General features: G+C 37.7%; 1 protein-coding gene and 1 long non-coding RNA gene across 3 annotated transcripts in view; one reads left to right on the top strand and one right to left on the bottom strand.

Annotated features, from left to right (window-relative positions):
- Positions 1–2,720, top strand: part of LOC134291514 (uncharacterized) — a 34,270-nt gene extending 31,550 nt beyond the window's left edge. For both annotated transcript variants that reach the window (XR_009999129.1, XR_009999128.1), the window contains exon 3: positions 214–2,720. This is a non-coding gene — a long non-coding RNA (uncharacterized LOC134291514). The remainder of the gene's footprint in view (positions 1–213) is intronic.
- Positions 1–11,416, bottom strand: part of LOC109422641 (signal peptide peptidase-like 3) — a 271,923-nt gene that overhangs the window by 235,642 nt on the left and 24,865 nt on the right. The gene's annotated exons all lie outside the window — the stretch shown is intronic.

Here is an 11,416-nt window from a genome sequence, read left to right as displayed (position 1 = left end):
GAATAGTTATTTGGAACAAAATATAGTACGCAGCCAATTCATTGCGAACAAAAAATAACTATCGAACTGTCAAAGCTAACCCTGGTCGGGAGTAAGGTTATTTTAACCGGACGCAAAATAACTATCGAAGTGTCAAATTTTAACTAAAAGTTAAACGAACAAGCGAAATGGTTCACACCCTCAGTTTGTTACTTAAACAGTTAACATTTGCAGACCTGGAGTCCAAAATCATCGACATCGATGGAGAAAAAACGGCCACACAGGAGATCAACGAAGTGCTGCAAAAATGTACCAAGAACGGTTCAACTTACATCGCCAAGCGACCGTGAAAAAGTTTCCCCAAGAGTATGGATATTCGGCATAATTCAGGAATTTTCATCGACGTTGCTTCACATGCCATACGGTTCAACAATCTCACCGGATTTGCCTGTAATATGTGGTTGGCGGACAGGAGAATGGGCTCGAATCATACGCATCGCAGCTGTACAGAAAAAAAACACTGATAGGATATTGTGAACCGTAGTTCCACACCCATTGTACAAAAAGGACGCCCCTCAGCTCATTGCGGTTTCAAATGATCGCTGCGGGCGTAAACAGTGCCTTCGCGGAGGCCAAACCTGAAGGTCATCAAGTGCATCCAAGCCGCAGATTTCGTGCAATGAAATTCATAGAGAAAGGTTCTGTTTCAGATCATTGGGAGGCGACTGTGACTAGCAGCATATGGCTGACATGTATATATCAGTTTACAGTCCAACCGCTAGCAGATACAAGATTTTTGTTAAAAAATTTACTTGAGGGTTAAATGTAAGCAATAAAAAGGTAAATAAGGTGTACGATTCAAACCTTGTGTCGACTAGTCTCAATCCATATTGCATTCCTCCAACTTTCGTTGAACAATTTCTGCTCTTCGTCGAACAATTTCTGCGCCCTCATTTTGAGATTCAGTTTTCTTGTGAAAATCACACTAATCCCTTCATATGCCATAGAAACTTAGACGATCAGGCCTGTTCTGCTATGAGGAGAGAAAGTTATTTCAGCAACAAGAAGCCCAAAAAACGATTTTAAAGTTTTGATGAGATTCAAGCCATGTGCCCCACCTCACAATCCGGGAAAACTTGGTGAATCAGTTTAGATTTTCCCTGACTAAACGCAAGAATCACATTTGAACCAATTCAAGGTTTTATAAGAAACAAGTTGATTCAAAAGTCATGTGTTGCGGCACCTCGCAACCTGGGAGAACTTGGTGAACCATTTCAGATTTTTTCTGACTAAACGCAAGAACCACTTATGAACCATTTCAAAGTTTTATAAGAAACAATTTGGTTCAAAAGTCATGTAATTCATCACCTCGCAACCTGGGAGAACTTGGTGAACCAGTTTAGAATTTCTCTGACTAAACGCAAGAATCACTTATGAACCAGTTCAAGGTTTTATAAGAAACAAATTGATGCAAAAGTCATGTGTTGCGTCACCTCGCAACCTGGGAGAACTTGGTGAATCAGTTTAGAATTTCTCTGACTAAACGCAAGAACCACTTATGAACCATTTCAAAGTTTTATAAGGAACAAATTGATTCAAAAGTCATGTTATGCGTCACCTCGCAACCTGGGAGAACTTGGTGAACCATTTCAGATTTTCTCTGACTAAACGCAAGAATCTCTTATGAACCAATTCAAGGTTTTATAAGAAACAAGTTGATTCAAAAGTCATGTGTTGCGTCACCTCGCAACCTGGGAGAACTTGGTGAACCATTTCAGATTTTTTCTGACTAAACGCAAGAACCACTTATGAACCATTTCAAAGTTTTATAAGAAACAAATTGGTTCAAAAGTCATGTAATGCGTCACCTCGCAACCTGGGAGAAATTGGTGAACCATTTCAGATTTTTTCTGACTAAACGCAAGAATCACTTATGAACCATTTCAAAGTTTTATAACAAACAAATTGGTTCGAAAGTCATGTAATGCGTCACCTCGCAACCTGGGAGAACTTGGTGAATCAGTTTAGAATTTCTCTGACTAAACGCAAGAATCACTTATGAACCAATTCAAGGTTTGATAAGAAACAAGTTGATTCAAAAGTCATGTGTTGCGTCACCTCGCAACCTGGGAGAACTTGGTGAACCATTTCAGATTTTTTCTGACTAAACGCAAGAACCACTTATGAACCATTTCAAAGTTTTATAAGGAACAAATTGATTCAAAAGTCATGTAATGCGTCACCTCGCAAGCTGGGAGAACTTGGTGAACCAGTTTAGAATTTCTCTGACAAAAGGCAAAAATCACTTAAAAACCATTTCAAAGTTTTATAAGAAACAAATTGGTTCAAAAGTCATGTAATTCATCACCTCGCAACCTGGGAGAACTTGGTGAACCAGTTTAGAATTTCTCTGACTAAACGCAAGAATCACTTATGAACCAGTTCAAGGTTTTATAAGAAACAAATTGATGCAAAAGTCATGTGTTGCGTCACCTCGCAACCTGGGAGAACTTGGTGAATCAGTTTAGAATTTCTCTGACTAAACGCAAGAACCACTTATGAACCATTTCAAAGTTTTATAAGGAACAAATTGATTCAAAAGTCATGTTATGCGTCACCTCGCAACCTGGGAGAACTTGGTGAACCATTTCAGATTTTCTCTGACTAAACGCAAGAATCTCTTATGAACCAATTCAAGGTTTTATAAGAAACAAGTTGATTCAAAAGTCATGTGTTGCGTCACCTCGCAACCTGGGAGAACTTGGTGAACCATTTCAGATTTTTTCTGACTAAACGCAAGAATCACTTATGAACCATTTCAAAGTTTTATAAGAAACAAATTGGTTCGAAAGTCATGTAATGCGTCACCTCGCAACCTGGGAGAACTTGGTGAATCAGTTTAGAATTTCTCTGACTAAACGCAAGAACCACTTATGAACCATTTCAAAGTTTTATAAGGAACAAATTGATTCAAAAGTCATGTTATGCGTCACCTCGCAACCTGGGAGAACTTGGTGAACCATTTCAGATTTTTTCTGACTAAACGCAAGAACCACTTATGAACCATTTCAAAGTTTTATAAGAAACAAATTGGTTCAAAAGTCATGTAATGCGTCACCTCGCAACCTGGGAGAAATTGGTGAACCATTTCAGATTTTTTCTGACTAAACGCAAGAATCACTTATGAACCATTTCAAAGTTTTATAACAAACAAATTGGTTCGAAAGTCATGTAATGCGTCACCTCGCAACCTGGGAGAACTTGGTGAATCAGTTTAGAATTTCTCTGACTAAACGCAAGAATCACTTATGAACCAATTCAAGGTTTGATAAGAAACAAGTTGATTCAAAAGTCATGTGTTGCGTCACCTCGCAACCTGGGAGAACTTGGTGAACCATTTCAGATTTTTTCTGACTAAACGCAAGAACCACTTATGAACCATTTCAAAGTTTTATAAGGAACAAATTGATTCAAAAGTCATGTAATGCGTCACCTCGCAAGCTGGGAGAACTTGGTGAACCAGTTTAGAATTTCTCTGACAAAAGGCAAAAATCACTTAAAAACCATTTCAAAGTTTTATAAGAAACAAATTGGTTCAAAAGTCATGTAATTCATCACCTCGCAACCTGGGAGAACTTGGTGAACCAGTTTAGAATTTCTCTGACTAAACGCAAGAATCACTTATGAACCATTTCAAAGTTTTATAAGGAACAAATTGATTCAAAAGTCATGTTATGCGTCACCTCGCAACCTGGGAGAACTTGGTGAACCATTTCAGATTTTCTCTGACTAAACGCAAGAATCTCTTATGAACCAATTCAAGGTTTTATAAGAAACAAGTTGATTCAAAAGTCATGTGTTGCGTCACCTCGCAACCTGGGAGAACTTGGTGAACCATTTCAGATTTTTTCTGACTAAACGCAAGAACCACTTATGAACCATTTCAAAGTTTTATAAGAAACAAATTGGTTCAAAAGTCATGTAATGCGTCACCTCGCAACCTGGGAGAAATTGGTGAACCATTTCAGATTTTTTCTGACTAAACGCAAGAATCACTTATGAACCATTTCAAAGTTTTATAACAAACAAATTGGTTCGAAAGTCATGTAATGCGTCACCTCGCAACCTGGGAGAACTTGGTGAATCAGTTTAGAATTTCTCTGACTAAACGCAAGAATCACTTATGAACCAATTCAAGGTTTGATAAGAAACAAGTTGATTCAAAAGTCATGTGTTGCGTCACCTCGCAACCTGGGAGAACTTGGTGAACCATTTCAGATTTTTTCTGACTAAACGCAAGAACCACTTATGAACCATTTCAAAGTTTTATAAGGAACAAATTGATTCAAAAGTCATGTAATGCGTCACCTCGCAAGCTGGGAGAACTTGGTGAACCAGTTTAGAATTTCTCTGACAAAAGGCAAAAATCACTTAAAAACCATTTCAAAGTTTTATAAGAAACAAATTGGTTCAAAAGTCATGTAATTCATCACCTCGCAACCTGGGAGAACTTGGTGAACCAGTTTAGAATTTCTCTGACTAAACGCAAGAATCACTTATGAACCAGTTCAAGGTTTTATAAGAAACAAATTGATGCAAAAGTCATGTGTTGCGTCACCTCGCAACCTGGGAGAACTTGGTGAATCAGTTTAGAATTTCTCTGACTAAACGCAAGAACCACTTATGAACCATTTCAAAGTTTTATAAGGAACAAATTGATTCAAAAGTCATGTTATGCGTCACCTCGCAACCTGGGAGAACTTGGTGAACCATTTCAGATTTTCTCTGACTAAACGCAAGAATCTCTTATGAACCAATTCAAGGTTTTATAAGAAACAAGTTGATTCAAAAGTCATGTGTTGCGTCACCTCGCAACCTGGGAGAACTTGGTGAACCATTTCAGATTTTTTCTGACTAAACGCAAGAATCACTTATGAACCATTTCAAAGTTTTATAAGAAACAAATTGGTTCGAAAGTCATGTAATGCGTCACCTCGCAACCTGGGAGAACTTGGTGAATCAGTTTAGAATTTCTCTGACTAAACGCAAGAACCACTTATGAACCATTTCAAAGTTTTATAAGGAACAAATTGATTCAAAAGTCATGTTATGCGTCACCTCGCAACCTGGGAGAACTTGGTGAACCATTTCAGATTTTTTCTGACTAAACGCAAGAACCACTTATGAACCATTTCAAAGTTTTATAAGAAACAAATTGGTTCAAAAGTCATGTAATGCGTCACCTCGCAACCTGGGAGAAATTGGTGAACCATTTCAGATTTTTTCTGACTAAACGCAAGAATCACTTATGAACCATTTCAAAGTTTTATAAGAAACAAATTGGTTCGAAAGTCATGTAATGCGTCACCTCGCAACCTGGGAGAACTTGGTGAATCAGTTTAGAATTTCTCTGACTAAACGCAAGAATCACTTATGAACCAATTCAAGGTTTGATAAGAAACAAGTTGATTCAAAAGTCATGTGTTGCGTCACCTCGCAACCTGGGAGAACTTGGTGAACCATTTCAGATTTTTTCTGACTAAACGCAAGAACCACTTATGAACCATTTCAAAGTTTTATAAGAAACAATTTGGTTCAAAAGTCATGTAATTCATCACCTCGCAACCTGGGAGAACTTGGTGAACCAGTTTAGAATTTCTCTGACTAAACGCAAGAATCACTTATGAACCAGTTCAAGGTTTTATAAGAAACAAATTGATGCAAAAGTCATGTGTTGCGTCACCTCGCAACCTGGGAGAACTTGGTGAATCAGTTTAGAATTTCTCTGACTAAACGCAAGAACCACTTATGAACCATTTCAAAGTTTTATAAGGAACAAATTGATTCAAAAGTCATGTTATGCGTCACCTCGCAACCTGGGAGAACTTGGTGAACCATTTCAGATTTTCTCTGACTAAACGCAAGAATCTCTTATGAACCAATTCAAGGTTTTATAAGAAACAAGTTGATTCAAAAGTCATGTGTTGCGTCACCTCGCAACCTGGGAGAACTTGGTGAACCATTTCAGATTTTTTCTGACTAAACGCAAGAACCACTTATGAACCATTTCAAAGTTTTATAAGAAACAAATTGGTTCAAAAGTCATGTAATGCGTCACCTCGCAACCTGGGAGAACTTGGTGAACCATTTCAGATTTTTTCTGACTAAACGCAAGAATCACTTATGAACCATTTCAAAGTTTTATAAGAAACAAATTGGTTCGAAAGTCATGTAATGCGTCACCTCGCAACCTGGGAGAACTTGGTGAATCAGTTTAGAATTTCTCTGACTAAACGCAAGAACCACTTATGAACCATTTCAAAGTTTTATAAGGAACAAATTGATTCAAAAGTCATGTTATGCGTCACCTCGCAACCTGGGAGAACTTGGTGAACCATTTCAGATTTTTTCTGACTAAACGCAAGAACCACTTATGAACCATTTCAAAGTTTTATAAGAAACAAATTGATTCAAAAGTCATGTAATGCGTCACCTCGAAAGCTGGGAGAACTTGGTGAACCAGTTTAGAATTTCTCTGACTAAACGCAAGAATCACTTAAAAACCATTTCAAAAGTCATGTGTTGCGTCACCTCGCAACCTGGGAGAACTTGGTGAACCATTTCAGATTTTTTCTGACTAAACGCAAGAACCACTTATGAACCATTTCAAAGTTTTATAAGAAACAAATTGGTTCAAAAGTCATGTGTTGCGTCACCTCGCAACCTGGGAGAACTTGGTGAACCATTTCAGATTTTTTCTGACTAAACGCAAGAACCACTTATTAACCATTTCAAAGTTTTATAAGAAACAAATTGATTCAAAAGTCATGTAATGCGTCACCTCGCAAGCTGGGAGAACTTGGTGAACCAGTTTAGAATTTCTCTGACTAAACGCAAGAATCACTTAAAAACCATTTCAAAAGTCATGTGTTGCGTCACCTCGCAACCTGGGAGAACTTGGTGAACCATTTCAGATTTTCTCTGACTAAACGCAGGAATCTCTTATGAACCAATTCAAGGTTTTATAAGAAACAAGTTGATTTAAAAGTCATGTGTTGCGTCACCTCGCAACCTGGGAGAACTTGGTGAACCATTTCAGATTTTTTCTGACTAAACGCAAGAATCACTTATAAACCATTTCAAAGTTTTATAAGAAACAAATTGGTTCGAAAGTCATGTAATGCGTCACCTCGCAACCTGGGAGAACTTGGTGAACCATTTCAGATTTTTTCTGACTAAACGCAAGAACCACTTATGAACCATTTCAAAGTTTTATAAGAAACAAATTGGTTCAAAAGTCATGTAATGCGTCACCTCGCAAGCTGGGAGAACTTGGTGAACCAGTTTAGAATTTCTCTGACTAAACGCAAGAATCACTTATAAACCATTTCAAAGTTTTATAAGAAACAAATTGGTTCGAAAGTCATGTAATGCGTCACCTCGCAACCTGGGAGAACTTGGTGAACCATTTCAGATTTTTTCTGACTAAACGCAAGAACCACTTATGAACCATTTCAAAGTTTTATAAGAAACAATTTGGTTCTAAAGTCATGTAATTCATCACCTCGCAACCTGGGAGAACTTGGTGAACCATTTCAGATTTTCTCTGACTAAACGCAGGAATCTCTTATGAACCAATTCAAGGTTTTATAAGAAACAAGTTGATTTAAAAGTCATGTGTTGCGTCACCTCGCAACCTGGGAGAACTTCCCAACTAACATTTATTGTGAATGTAAACGTCAACAAAGCGTCCTTAATACGGCTTGATGCTGAGTTACTGTGTTGTACATATGGACGGAAGCTTCTATGCAAGCCCTATACCAATGAATCTGGCGAACTTAATCAGCTTGTACATGCTGTGCGATCAGCTTCTATGCCACCTAGTCATAGCTCTTTTCTCGGCTCCTATGAAACCACTAACTGAATAACATCTTGAGAAGGCAGTTTTTCAGCCTTTTCGCAGTTGTTAAATAATAGTTTTACGGTATCCCCAAATTAAACGATTAAATATAATTAGGTTATGGATACCGTGACGCAATACATGTGGAACTGGAATTATTACTTCTAAAATTGAATAATTAAAGTACTTGCCGCTACTTGGAATCGAACTCCCGATCTCCGTATCCACTGGTCCCGATGATGTCCTCGCTGCCACACTGCTATATATAAATAACATAGAAAATAGCCCGTTTTGTTTTACTCCAGACAAGGCTTCATAATTGTGCCACAAGAAACCTTACCCAACTTCATCTGGCTGTAAAAGCTTGTGAAACGTCAAACGCAATAATGTTTACATTGAACAAGCTGTGTGGTTGCGTCAACAGATTCTTCTTTACAGCTTCTAGCTGAAAGAGTGTTCTTTAAACGGCTACGAAGCGCTGCTGTTTTGTGTTTTGGCAACATTACAAAACGTACTGTATAAAAGCAGCTGTTGTAGTGGCTGGGACTCTTACTCGATTTGCACATCTTCCGGCATTGAATTAAAGTGCAATAGAAGCAACCCAGCGCATACATGGATAGCTGTAAAAAATTTGTGTAGTAGCTATATATCCCGCTTAAAGTTTGTTTGACAATAATGTTTATATCCGACAAGCCGTGTTGGTAAACCAACAGTTTCTTTATTACAGCTTCTAGCCGTAATGAAATCGCATAACGGCCTTTAAAGCGCTGCTAGTTTGGGGATTTGTCAGTATAATGAATTGTACTGTATAGTAGCAGCTGTTTTGTTAGCGGGGACTCCTATTCGATGTATTCAAATTTTCACATCTTCCGGGAAATCTCCCGGAGTTGGAATAGGGTGGAGTAAAGGCAGCCCCAGTGACAAGCAATGGATTTATGAAAACCGAGTTTGGTAGCTGTATGGTGCTTGTTTTGCAGTCGTGTATTAGCTTATGATTTATATTTGACTAGCTTTCCTTTTATTCAGCGTTGACTGCTTTTACTCGATGGTTACACAACAGAAAGCAAATGACTGAAGCTTATAGCGCTGAAAATGTTAGTTGGGTTGGTGAACCATTTCAGATTTTTTCTGACTAAACGCAAGAATCACTTATAAACCATTTCAAAAGTCATGTGTTGCGTCACCTCGCAACCTGGGAGAACTTGGTGAACCATTTCAGATTTTCTCTGACTAAACGCAGGAATCTCTTATGAACCAATTCAAGGTTTTATAAGAAACAAGTTGATTTAAAAGTCATGTGTTGCGTCACCTCGCAACCTGGGAGAACTTGGTGAACCATTTCAGATTTTTTCTGACTAAACGCAAGAATCACTTATAAACCATTTCAAAGTTTTATAAGAAACAAATTGGTTCGAAAGTCATGTAATGCGTCACCTCGCAACCTGGGAGAACTTGGTGAACCATTTCAGATTTTTTCTGACTAAACGCAAGAACCACTTATGAGCCATTTCAAAGTTTTATAAGAAACAATTTGGTTCTAAAGTCATGTAATTCATCACCTCGCAACCTGGGAGAACTTGGTGAACCATTTCAGATTTTCTCTGACTAAACGCAGGAATCTCTTATGAACCAATTCAAGGTTTTATAAGAAACAAGTTGATTTAAAAGTCATGTGTTGCGTCACCTCGCAACCTGGGAGAACTTGGTGAACCATTTCAGATTTTTTCTGACTAAACGCAAGAACCACTTATGAACCATTTCAAAGTTTTATAAGAAACAAATTGGTTCAAAAGTCATGTAATGCGTCACCTCGCAAGCTGGGAGAACTTGGTGAACCAGTTTAGAATTTCTCTGACTAAACGCAAGAATCACTTATAAACCATTTCAAAGTTTTATAAGAAACAAATTGGTTCGAAAGTCATGTAATGCGTCACCTCGCAACCTGGGAGAACTTGGTGAACCATTTCAGATTTTTTCTGACTAAACGCAAGAATCACTTATAAACCATTTCAAAGTTTTATAAGAAACAAATTGGTTCGAAAGTCATGTAATGCGTCACCTCGCAACCTGGGAGAACTTGGTGAACCATTTCAGATTTTTTCTGACTAAACGCAAGAACCACTTATGAACCATTTCAAAGTTTTATAAGAAACAAATTGGTTCAAAAGTCATGTAATGCGTCACCTCGCAAGCTGGGAGAACTTGGTGAACCAGTTTAGAATTTCTCTGACTAAACGCAAGAATCACTTATAAACCATTTCAAAGTTTTATAAGAAACAAATTGGTTCGAAAGTCATGTAATGCGTCACCTCGCAACCTGGGAGAACTTGGTGAATCAGTTTAGAATTTCTCTGACTAAACGCAAGAATCACTTATGAACCAATTCAAGGTTTTATAAGAAACAAGTTGATTCAAAAGTCATGTGTTGCGTCACCTCGCAACCTGGGAGAACTTGGTGAACCATATCAGATTTTTTCTGACTAAACGCAAGAACCACTTATGAACCATTTCAAAGTTTTATAAGAAACAAATTGGTTCAAAAGTCATGTAATGCGTCACCTCGCAACCTGGGAGAACTTGGTGAACCATTTCAGATTTTTTCTGACTAAACGCAAGAACCACTTATGAACCATTTCAAAGTTTTATAAGAAACAATTTGGTTCTAAAGTCATGTAATTCATCACCTCGCAACCTGGGAGAACTTGGTGAACCATTTCAGATTTTCTCTGACTAAACGCAGGAATCTCTTATGAACCAATTCAAGGTTTTATAAGAAACAAGTTGATTTAAAAGTCATGTGTTGCGTCACCTCGCAACCTGGGAGAACTTGGTGAACCATTTCAGATTTTTTCTGACTAAACGCAAGAATCACTTATAAACCATTTCAAAGTTTTATAAGAAACAAATTGGTTCGAAAGTCATGTAATGCGTCACCTCGCAACCTGGGAGAACTTGGTGAACCATTTCAGATTTTTTCTGACTAAACGCAAGAACCACTTATGAACCATTTCAAAGTTTTATAAGAAACAAATTGGTTCAAAAGTCATGTAATGCGTCACCTCGCAAGCTGGGAGAACTTGGTGAACCAGTTTAGAATTTCTCTGACTAAACGCAAGAATCACTTATAAACCATTTCAAAGTTTTATAAGAAACAAATTGGTTCGAAAGTCATGTAATGCGTCACCTCGCAACCTGGGAGAACTTGGTGAACCATTTCAGATTTTTTCTGACTAAACGCAAGAATCACTTATAAACCATTTCAAAGTTTTATAAGAAACAAATTGGTTCGAAAGTCATGTAATGCGTCACCTCGCAACCTGGGAGAACTTGGTGAACCATTTCAGATTTTTTCTGACTAAACGCAAGAACCACTTATGAACCATTTCAAAGTTTTATAAGAAACAAATTGGTTCAAAAGTCATGTAATGCGTCACCTCGCAAGCTGGGAGAACTTGGTGAACCAGTTTAGAATTTCTCTGACTAAACGCAAGAATCACTTATAAACCATTTCAAAGTTTTATAAGAAACAAATTGGTT

Source organism: Aedes albopictus, chromosome 3, assembly GCF_035046485.1.
Source record: "Aedes albopictus strain Foshan chromosome 3, AalbF5, whole genome shotgun sequence".
In the NCBI taxonomy this organism is placed as follows: domain Eukaryota; kingdom Metazoa; phylum Arthropoda; class Insecta; order Diptera; family Culicidae; genus Aedes; species Aedes albopictus.
The sequence above is the reverse complement of the archived record's forward strand: the minus strand, read 5'-3'. Positions and strand labels throughout refer to the sequence as shown.